General features: G+C 36.8%; 1 long non-coding RNA gene across 3 annotated transcripts in view; it reads left to right on the top strand.

Annotated features, from left to right (window-relative positions):
• The window catches only part of LOC310894863, a 38,028-nt gene that overhangs the window by 23,834 nt on the left and 2,334 nt on the right, over positions 1–11,860 (top strand). For 2 of the 3 annotated variants that reach the window (XR_014580245.1, XR_014580246.1), the window contains exon 5: positions 9,423–9,466. This is a non-coding gene — a long non-coding RNA (uncharacterized lncRNA). Of the gene's footprint in view, positions 1–8; positions 1,949–9,422; positions 9,467–11,860 lie in introns of those variants that run through there. The other variant, XR_014580247.1, reaches the window with a different exon arrangement.

Below are 11,860 nucleotides of genomic sequence, written 5' to 3'. Positions count from 1 at the left end.
GTTCAAAGGCTGGAATGGATTATTTGAGTGATTGTTCCCAACATTATGAGAGTTGGAGAGGCATCTCTTTTTCTTCTCTGTAACACAAAATTATTTTAAGAGGGACAAACAGTTCAAAATATTGCTAATTCTGCATAATAAGAGCATGGTTCACATAAAAAAAAATAAAAAAAAATCTCCTAACAGCTATTGTTAATATCAATTTATTTTAAGAAAACATGCTTCTTTCTGTAGCTTCACTGTATCTGTGTGTGGGCATGTTTATATGGAATATAATAACCATGGTCCTACATTTTAAAAAACAAGGTCAAAATCTACTCACAAACATGTGAACACAAGTTGTGCTGGATACATTTTGTACGTTGATTTGAAGGCAAAATTCACATCATCTCACTTTGTCATCTCACTTTGTTTCAGACTTTTGAACATTCAGTGTCTAAATCTGAACCAATAATCCTCTGTGTTCAGAATACAGAAATATATACACTCCCTTCATTCATCTCAGCCAAACATGAGCTTTAAGACAGGTCAGATGAATGCCACTCCAGAAATGCCCATTTTGCTTTATTGACAAAAAAGGCAGTTTCACTCGGTGCTACGTGTGTAACATCTAGATGCCATAAAGTGATGTAGTGATGTATTGATGTATCTGATGTATTCTAGCCATCTTGTGTATATATGAAATTTTGTCTATCAGTACATACTGTCTTGAAGGACACCAAATTCCATATCAACATTAAGCAAATGTTAATATGGCAAAAGCAGAGGCACAAGATATAAAATACTTTTAAATATTGATCTTTGCTGTTTTCTCTCCATATCATGCTATTCCTCATAATCAGTCCTTAACCCCAGCTCCATCTTCCCCCAATGGTCTACCCTACACACCTGTTTTCACCTCTAACACTGCTTTTTCTCCATTTCTCACCTTTCTGCAGTTAAATCACGTGGCTTCTTACTGTTTGTCTGCACAGCTTGGGTAGGGGAATGACAAGACCTAGGAAAGGAGCTGCCCAGCTCCTAGAGCCACCACAGCCATAGAGAACACCCAAAGTTGTGCTTACGTGCACCTGAACTACACTTGGAAACGTCTGTGGTGATGAAGCAGTCAGGGTTTGGTTGCAAGTTGGAGCTGCAAGGGAAGTGAGCCTGTGCAGTACAGAAAGTATCTTTGGAGAGCTGAAGTTGGCAAGCTTTACTCTCAGTGTGTGCATAAGGATTTTTTTCCCCAGAGCCTTTTACACTGCCTAAATTGGGGAAGCTTTCACAGAGCTGTCTAAAACAAAATTAGAGCTATGTTACTGCCAACTTTCTTCATCTGGTTTCAGAGGGTTAAGCTCTAGACTTTGTAAATGAACACCCTTAAGTGCTTTTTGTCATGGTCAAATTTCTATATTTTTCCTAATCTCATTTCAGAAGCTACAAAATCTGGAGAGCCAAAAGATCTCCCTGCAGAGGAATATCATGAAAAAATAAAAACAAAAATAAAATATCAACCCATAGTGTTACATTTACTTTTTCATCTGGCAAGGCTATGAAAAAAGTTGGTAAGAGAACTTTAACCTACAGTGTCTTAATTCATCATGGCACATGATTTCAAAATAATGTCTGGTAGCAATATTAAATTCCTACCAGTATTTTACTGATTACCTCAAATTACTATTTGAGGAGGTAGATGGCTGAATATTTGCCCTACTCAAAGTGCTGTCAGCAGTAAGACTAGGACAGGGAGTTTTAGCAGTCTTACCAATATTTAATATTGTTGTATTACTTGAAAATCTTGTAAAACTGTAGCAATGGTTGCTGTCGTCACAAGCTCATGCCAGTAGAGGCTGTGTTATAGCCTCTCCTTTCCCCTTTACATTCCCACTCCTTTGCTCTCCACAGAGATTCCAGACTAAAGGAAAATCCTTGGCTGAGCATCCATCAGGCTTCCTGTAATATGTGCTATTAAGACCAATAGTCTTCATATTCAGACTATATCACAAATGGTCTAGAGATAGTGTGGCCTACAGCCATGTCGACTAGTGTTTGAATCAGAATCATAAACAGTCCTGCTTCATATGAGTTACACCTCAACATTTCACAGGGATGCGCTTTTTTGGCCTGAGTATTAGGAAAAAAAAAAAAAAAAAAGTTGCTTGTGAGTAAGCTTTTGGTGTACATATCAGAAATTTCCATTTCAGCCACAATATCTGAAGTGTTTATTCAGTGCTGTCGAAGTCATGCCTAAAAAAAAAAAAAACACAGAGAAGACATTGCTTACCACTTTCCAATGCACCAGAGCACATAGAAAGCCCTATGTAAGACAGCTGAAAAGGCTTCAATTTTTTAGGGTCAGGAAGCACTGACACAGAGAGATTTTGCTCACTCTGAAATTCACCATACTGAAATACTCGTGACCATGGTTCATTTTGGAAAACCCTGCTTTTCTGATTTTTTAACATTATTTTGCCAATCTGCAGCACAGACATTCCATTAAAATGAGTTCCTTCCTACTGTCGCTGTTCTGTGCAAATTTGCAGCTGTTTGTGATTAAGAAGGACTTGTCTAAGAAAGATGGACTTATGTGTCCTTTTTTGCTTAAAAAATGACGATTTTGACATTTAAAAAAAAAAAAAAGTTTCCTCAATAACTTGCAGAACTTTGAGCTTCTTCATTTCACCATAAAAGCACATCTGAAGGACTAGTATGCCACAAGCACAGACAAAAGTTATCACTTCCCACCAGCTCTATCCAAGCTTTTCACTCTTGAATATCACCACCCCTGCAAGTCCAGTCCCACACTTCTCCTGAGCAGAGACAACTATTTGATGCATCAGTAATTACTACATCTTCTCTCCCCTTGTTGTTCTGACTTCCATGATCAATGTACTCCCTGGTGCATGATGCTTCTCCGCTAAGTTCTTTCTAGTTGTGGCAGATTGCCTTTACGATGGCAGAGCTGCAATGGAGAGATTGAATATGCAGCGAAGGAAATATGCTTCTCCCCACGGGATCTCCAAAGGTGAAAGCCTGACATTTTCACAGCTCTTTCAAGGATTCTCTTGTTGCTCTTTGCGGAATGGCTTTAGGCCAGCTTGTGCTACCAACTCAGTTTGTAAGCTGCCAGCTGCTTACATAGCAGCTTGTTGCCTGCTCCCAGCCCTCCCACCGATTCTTCCATCTTCTCCCTACACATAGAAGAGCACCCCCAAATGGTTCTAAAACCTGTTTTTTTCCTCCCATTTTTTCTCTCTCTGCATGATCATCTCCGTTACTGAGACCACAAGGACACTTACACAGAGATCAGTCCAATAAAGATAAAATGCAGCTATGTATTTTATTTAAACCATTTTGTCTGTGGCTGGCATGGTTTGGTAGGACCCAATTCACATTTAGTTGGTGGAGATTGTGATACAGTGAATAGGCACAAAAATGTAAAAACAATTTACCCAAAGCTAGGTGGCATCACTAGATAGTGGCTATATTTTCTCAGGCAACAAGAGCAAGGTTGTAATTATTTTAGACTTTGTCTTTAATTCCTGTCCTTGAAAACTCGGTATTCATTCACAACTTTTTTTGGTTTAAGCAAGATTCAGTCTTATCTCCTGTCACCTTAACCACCATGCTACTGCAGTTGCATTTAGACATTTGAGAGAGTAAATTGTTTCTTCCACTGACATACAAGGCTGGATTCATAGCATACAAGGTGCTGGGTGGTTGGGCTAAATTTCACCTATGGTACAAAACATTAACCAACACAATACAATATAAGAATTATGAAGAACATTTCCACAGCAATTAGTAATATATAATTGTCTCATGCCACTGGAAACCTGGAGGAAGCCCTAATAAGTGTACAATAAATGAATTTGTCAAGACCGTACCATTTTACACTAAAAAAAGAGACAGTAACAACTTATTTTACTGACATTTCTGAAGTTAAACAAACAATTTGAATTAAATAGTCAAGGCTTCTTGGAAGACGCTGCTATACTTTCATGCCCCAAAAAAGGTATTAAAATTCGGCATTGAGAAAAAAGCTACAATTAACATTTTGCCCTGAAATTGTTAGTCCCATTAGCATGGCCAAAACTAAGTGGAAATGGACTCAGAACTACGTTTGTGGTCTACCAAGGTCAGACCCATGGGCAGATACCATCATGATGAAGTCTGTAATACTGCAGGCAAATCTACTGTGGAATAAATGGGAATTTTCTGTCTCTAAGGTTGTCTTTCCAGAGGCTCTTATTGCCATGACGATTCTTTAAAACTATTGAAATTTAGAGGAAAGGTGTGGGAGGGGAGGGGGGGAGGAAAGTTGGGTCTAAGTCATTTAACCACAGCTCCAAGAATAGGCAATTTTGTTGTGCAGACGTGACAGATGAATGTTTAGTTTCTAACAAAAAAAAAAAAAAAGGAATGCTTGAAACAGGGCAACACAATCCAGACTTTCAAAAAGTTTTAGAAATGGAGCTTTGAATTATCATTTAAATACTGAAGAACAAAAATATGCAAAGTCATAATTATGCAGGGAAATTATTTTTTCTTTCCAACACAGTGTGGAATGGTGATTATTTGACTTGTATTTTGTATGCAATGAACTCATGGATTTTAATAAAAGCTGTTTCAACATAACACAAAATGTAGAGCATTAACTCATCATCATGTTAAATAAAATTAAATCTGTTTAAGCATTTGTATACTAGGGGTTTGCACCAGCATGCTTGATTGATTTTGTTTCCACTGGGATAAATTTTTTAGCTTGGCGGTAAGGCTGTGGCACAGTTATTTGACCACAGCGCTAGCTTCAGCACTTCTTTCCTCTTCCCTTTCAACTTTCTTTGGGCTGCTTACTCCCCGCCAGAGCTATTTGTGGGCATAGTGGGGAACTGGAGCAGGATCCAGACTAGAAATAAACATTTTTCACCCCAGAAGAATCAGTTCCCCATCCACCTCACCGTGTGTTGTAAATGCTGTCAGTGTAACAAAGAAGGCAGCCCTTGGAAGAGGAGCCGGGGCCAGTTTTGGGAGAGAGCAAGCGCCACTGAAACAAACCTGAAACCATATCTTGCGGCTACCTAGGGAACATCAGATGATGTTTTCAGACACACATCTTGTCATTTGAGTGCTGTATTTAAAACCTGTCTTAGGGAGGAAAAAAAAAAAAGTTTTTTACATGCAGAAATAGGAGATAAACTCATGCACATGATCTGTGTAAATGATCAAAATAGACTACTTAGCTTTTAAAATGGCAATCTACTATGGAAAACTATAGGTTGAAGCAGATACATCATGTACAGTTATTGCCTTTGTCTTTACAAAGTACACTCAAAGGTTAAGTCAGTGACGTTTGACTTGACTTTCTTATTTACACGTTAAAAAGTTTCCTTTCATATGCTTGTTAAGAAAAGTCAAAGCTACAATTCAGTGGTAGGGCTGTAAGTTTTCATATGATAATGTAATGAGAATTTATTCTGCCAGATAGTCTACAAAAGTCTTCATCAGTTACAACACATTTCATAAAACTTATATGACATCAGACACTTACAAAAATACCCAGAGCTTGAAAAAGTTATATGTATATATATGTGTGTGTGTGCATGTGTGCGTGTTTGTTTGTTTTTCAGTGCAAGTAGAAATTTTGGAGGAAGGAAGTTTTCTATTTCACAGGGAAAAAATCAATTTAAAAAAAAAACAGAAGCTGAAAAGAAAGGTTTTTTTGTTGTTGTTGTTTTGTTTGTTACCAAAAATACCTGAATATAACGGTAAAACAAAACTTTATAACATAAGGTTTTCTTTGTAAGAATAAGAAAAAAAGTACATGTTTATCAGCTATGATGGGTTGATTTCATATTTTGAGGTGGGAACATCGTTCTCCTCTGTAAAATCTTTGAACGATCACTTGTTTGACTTGTCTGTTGATTAACTATTGTCTAAAGTCCACCACTGACCGTCTATTGTGCCACAAAAAAATAGCAAAAGTATTAGTTTAAATTTTTAACAAAATTATTTATTAATCAAATAATCAATAAAAATTGTCTTTAAAACATTCCCCTATTTCTTATGAGTTCTGCAGAAGATTTCAAAATTTCTAGTATAGACCATCAGAAATTTTCTGTCTTTAATTTTTTACCGGTTTCTCCTGTTCTCTTTTATTTGGGCTTTACATCAATAGATGAATGTAATAAACACTCATTTCCAAATCTAGTTGTTATCTGGAATCAATAAAAAAGGCTTTGAAATTTTTCAGTTGAGTAAATTTAATTTCATTTTTTAAAGAGAAGTTGGCTCAGATGAACAGAATGTTTCTAACAACAACAACAACAACAACAACAAAATTACTTTTTCCAGACAGAGAGAAACATTAGTATTATATTATTCAAAATTACTCTCTTTTGGTTCTCATTTAATCAATTGCTCATGGAGAACCTGCAAGATCTAAAAATGGTCCTTGCTTGATTCGTCGCCCATTATTATCTGCTAGTCATATTCCAACAATTCCAACATTAAAGGAAGAAAGTAATCCATTTTCTAAATGAGTATTTTTAGGGTATAATTTAACATAAACAACTGCAAAATGCAATACTGGGCTGTAGAAAATCAAGTACACAAACACAACGGATGAAGTTGCTGTTTAAAGAGCAGCTCTCCAGGAAAGCATCTGAGGGTCAAGGTGGATAAAAGGGTAAGTAAATGATGTCGTTGATGCTATGGGACAGAAAGGCAAAATTATTGGGTGTATAAATGAGGGTATCTATTATTACATGTATTAAACAATGCTTCATACTGGTGGGCAGTCAAATGTCCAGAACAAGAGGACTGGTCAATGTTTAGAGCTATTTCTGAAGTGCCATTCAAGAAAGACTTCGATGTTCTGGAAAGAATCTAAAGGAAAGCAAAGTGAGCACGGAGAGGTTTTGCAAAAATAAGAGAAGGTGAAGGGGACACATGACAAGTTTTGCATTGTAAAAAGACCTTTTGAAATGCAACAGGAATAATTTTGCCCATGTCAGACAGGACAAAAAGAAACTGGCTAAAGCTACCATAGGAAAGTTATGGATGGGATGTCTGCAAAAAATATTTCTTACAGTAAAATCAGTAAAGCCTTTGATAAACCACAGGAAGCAAATGTAGACTCTCCATCTTTTAAGGTCTTTTGAAAAGTGTCTGAAAAACACCCATGGGAGTGATGACTGAGACTGCCTTGGGGCTGGAAAGTGGATTGGTTAATGTCTTGAAATCTCTTCAAGCCATGTTGCCCTGTGCTTTGAAGGACTTCCAGCAGTCAAAGGAGATTGATCCTCAAAGTGCAGTACCAACAAAGATCTCTTCAAGGGTGGGCAGAGTAAATGGCCTTTGAAACAAATAAGAATTACAGAGGATTTGAGGTATATAAATTTGTAACTTTATACATGTGCAATATTTCCTGTTCCCTAGCAGTAATACTTTTCCTGTTCAAATTGGCCAAGAAAATTTATTTAATTTTTCCTCCTTCTTTTTTAAGAAAGATTTTGTTTTGTTTTGTTTTGTTTTAGAAGTTAATGGGAGAAAGTAACATTCTTTTTTCCCCTTAGAAAACAAAAATCTGGCACTACTTACTATGCCATTGAGATGAATTTCAATATGAACTCCATTATGCAATTGTTAAAAATCTTACAAAATCACAAAATGTCTTCACTGAAGTGACAAACAGGATTAAGGTATCAAGCTTGATATTCCTCTATGAATTTAATGGAACAGATCCTACCAAATAAGTACTAGCTGGGGGGAACAGGAGTGTCAGTCACACTCAGTAAGGAGCAAACCTCTGTGTGCTTGATACACAATACTCTGAAGAGCAGTATCCTGTCCTTAGCTGATCCCTCTCCCAGAGTTGTTCTCCTCTCATAAAGATTCATCTAATCTCACTGGTGCAGAGAATGTGTGTAAGGGGACCATGGCTAGAAATGTTTGGTAGACCACATTGCTGATGGAGACAGAAGATGGTGCTGTACTTGGGAGAATTCTGCTTATTGCCATGATAGCATGAGTTTTCTGCATTTTAAGAGATCTTGTGGAAGCTAAAGTCTATGTATTTGTTAGCTGAACACAGTGTACTTCGTCTGCTACCTGTGTCTCTGTTTCCTCTTCTCACAGTGAGAACAAGAGTGATCATGAAAAGTGTAGAGCAGATACAGTGTCACATTATAAATAAATTACACAAATTACACAAATAAATTTCTGTGTTAATGTAATTGATTATTTATATACATTATCAATAGAAAATGTGGAAAATAACATTATAAGACAATTTCCCATAGATTTAAGATAGATTTAGGGAAAATGTTATGACAGTAGGCTTTTTGTACTAGTGTTAATGCCAAAGAATGCCAGAAGAGCATGTAGCAAAGGATGTGCTAGTTTCTGAATGCTGAAGACTAATAAAGAATAGAACAGTTATTAGTACAGCCACATACAATACAGGGAATCATTTACAGCAGCAGGTTGTTAATAATAAATGAAAAAGCCCCACAGAAACAGATATTTGTTGTTTTTATATTTTCATTGAACAGACCAGTAGTGAAATATGATTTTTCTTACTACATTCTAATTAACAGCTGTTGTCCTGACCAGACACTGAGTAAAAATCAGAGATGAAGGAGCATTTACTTTTAATTAAGAGCAGGCAGATAGTTACTTCATTACCAGCTGCTAATCACCAATAAAAATTGTTATTCTTCTTGCCAAGGAAGAAATTTTGGTAATTAAATCTACTTTGAAAAGCATAAACTAAAGGCTTTTTTTGTTTTGTTTTTGTTTTTGTTTTACAAAATTTCTTTCGAGCCACTGCACAGTCTATTTTTACCTTGGGAACTAGGAGTACAAAAAGTGATTTAGGACCTCATGGTACTTCTGTATTGCTCTCTGTGCTGCCCATTACCAAACCTTATTCTCTTTGCTGCAAACACACAGATTGCTCCTATCTTGTGATCTTGATTTACCAGTTGTGTGATTTGACTCCTGCCTATTAGAGATGGATGAATCTCTTTCTTTTGGCAGTGACTTTTTCTTTTTTTCCTTCCTAATGGAAAATTCCCTCCTTACATATTGAAAAGATCTCCATGGACTTTAATGTGAGTTCTGACATCTGGGACAGGATTCAGTTACCTGAACACATGTGGCTATTGATATCTTAGATGTTCTGGTTCATCCTATTTAGCTTCCATCTGGTCAGGAGCAGCACAGATGCTCCCTAGATCCACCAGTGTGGGTGTCTTCAGTAACCTGAGGTTTCTCAAATATCAATAGATGCCATATTAGGACAAGTAAACTGAGCACCTGGGCCAGAAAGTTCATCTCCTGCATACCTATATTTAGATGCAAAAAATAAGGTGTCCAAATCTCAGTGTGGCTCTTGTCCCTAACCTAAAAGTCTAATTATGATATTCTTTTTCTAGATTAAAGTGAGTCATCTCCAGAAGGAACATCAAACAAAACTTGGGTGAGTTTCTTTATATTTTCTTCTTGTTCCTCAATCTTAAGTCTAGGGACTTAGAAATTAGTAATCAGATGTATACAGTTCCCAGCAGAATGGGAGCTCAAACTGGAAGAGGAGCTAGCTCAGTGCAATCCAAAAGTTACAGCAATACCCAAGTGGTGGTCATGATGTTGACTATGCACTGTTAACACCAGCGCAAGATGAGTTAAGTCAAGTGTTCGCCCATGGTGGTCCTGGGACCACAGATAAGCCTGAGTTTGTGGTTATTCTGCAGATGGCTTAAAACTGTAAAAAGTTTGGCCAAAAATTAGGGGTTCTGTTTGCATTGGTTACAGTAGTAATGAGAAGAGCAAGAAACATATTATTATTATGATTACACGGTAGTAACTGAGGAATTACACAACGTGGTAATTCAGGAATGCTTAAAGAGAAAAGGGAACCATAATTAACTAGTCTATCTTGCAACACAGTCCCTTATTTGAGGAAATGACATAATAACATGGGAGTAATCTCTCCTTACAAACCTAAGTACTATAGAAATAGTTCTCAGCTCAGACAGTTTGTTCACCTTAGGGAAATAGTGGCATAATGCTTTTTGAAGGAGGAAGAAAAAAAAAAAAAGTATTAATGACTGTGGACATGGGCTAAACTATGATGGTTATTATATATTTTCAAGTTTTGGGGGAGAATACATTCCAACTGTTTTCCAACTGGGCATCAGATTCAATGTCTTTTCATGTACAGGTTGAAAACTCCTTTCAGTGTTTTATTTTAATTTTGAAGACTATATAATTAGAATCATGAAGCTATCTTCAGGGTTCAGGAGAAAGACCAAAGATGAAATTAGCCCAATAAACAAAAACTCTGTTGCTGTCCCAGCCTCTATTTACTCTTTTTTTTTTTTTTTTTTTAATGTCTTCATTTCAGCTGGGATAAAGTTAATTTTCTTCACCCTGGCTGGTATGGTACCATATATTGGATTTAGGAGGAAAATAATGTTGACATACGAATGTTTTAGTTTGTAAGAGGTGGATTAGACAGTGTCTGTTATTTTGTAATCCAGAAGTTGGATTAGCTGCAGTGTCTGTTATTTTGTAATGAGATCCAGAGACCTTCTCTGATAGTGCTGAATAGTGTTGAACAGGGCTCAGTAAGCATGTGCCAGGCCCCAGCATGTAGCAGTGATTTGTGTCTCTCTGGAACTGCCAGGGTGACGGCATACTTTTTTTTCCAAACATTTTACTAGTTTTTCAGGATTCTGCACTTGTTCATCCTATCCCAGACATAACCTGGACAATTTATTAATTTATATTTTGGGACTGCAGGATCATCATGTCGCAGAGTGCAGGATATCTGTGATCTAATTGTTATGCCATCTGACCCCTGAAGAGACTTAACTCCATCATTTAACGAGAACTTTACATATTCTCAGGGGTTCTCTCTGTAAGAACTTTTTTTATTTTTATTTTTTTTTCTACAAATTCTCTATTTTCCCACTCTTTAGCACTATATATAAAAATTAGAATTTGTCAACACTGTTCTCTTTGCTTACTCCACAAAGCTTCTAGTACCTCCCAGAAGTATACATGTTCCTTGACTAAAACCCTAAGAAAGAAAAATAACATCCATACTTGCCCTGGAGAAAAAGGGAAGAGACATCTATCAAAATAGTGATACTCATGAAACTAGCTCAAGAAGTTTATCCATGGACAAGTTCTGAGCCTTGCATCTTTCCAATAAAATTGAAATGTCACATCTAATTGAAGATCTTCCAGAAGTTGTTCCACAACTGAGGAACCTCTTTGAAATATATCAACACATTTCGGTATCATCCTTGCAGATCCTCATCCACCTACACATTATATTTGCCATATTTTGATGTCTTTCAGTGACATATAAATAGCAGAAAAAACAATAAGTACCAGTTGTTTTATTACTACAGTCCCCCATAGACATGGGGAATAACAAAACAACCAACCAAATAAAACAAGTTTCTCTTGGATTACCCATAACTACAAATACCAGTTTTGCAAGCCTCAATCTAGCTACAATAACTAAGGCAACTATTTTAACCCCTCTTCTAACACTATGACAATGCTGATTTAATTCTTGTATGACAGATGTCTGCTGAACTTCAAAGATCTGCACTGATAGTGATTAACATCCTCCCTTGGCAGCCAGCTCCACAGCCTAATCCTTCTTGTTATGAAGTTTTTCCTAATATTTGATCTAATGCCTCCCTGCTGTCTTGTAAACCCGTAACGATGAGAGGGAATAACTGATGCTTGTCTCTTTCGTAACATCTCTTTTAACCATTCCCAGTTAATCACCATCTCCTTTTCTCTCTGGAATCACATGCCCAATTCTTTAAAGCTTCTCTCTGAGGTCTTTATTTGC

Source organism: Anser anser (assembly GCF_964211835.1).
Source record: "Anser anser genome assembly, chromosome: 2".
Classification (NCBI taxonomy): Eukaryota; Metazoa; Chordata; class Aves; order Anseriformes; family Anatidae; genus Anser; species Anser anser.
This window is presented reverse-complemented; position numbering and strand designations above follow the sequence as displayed.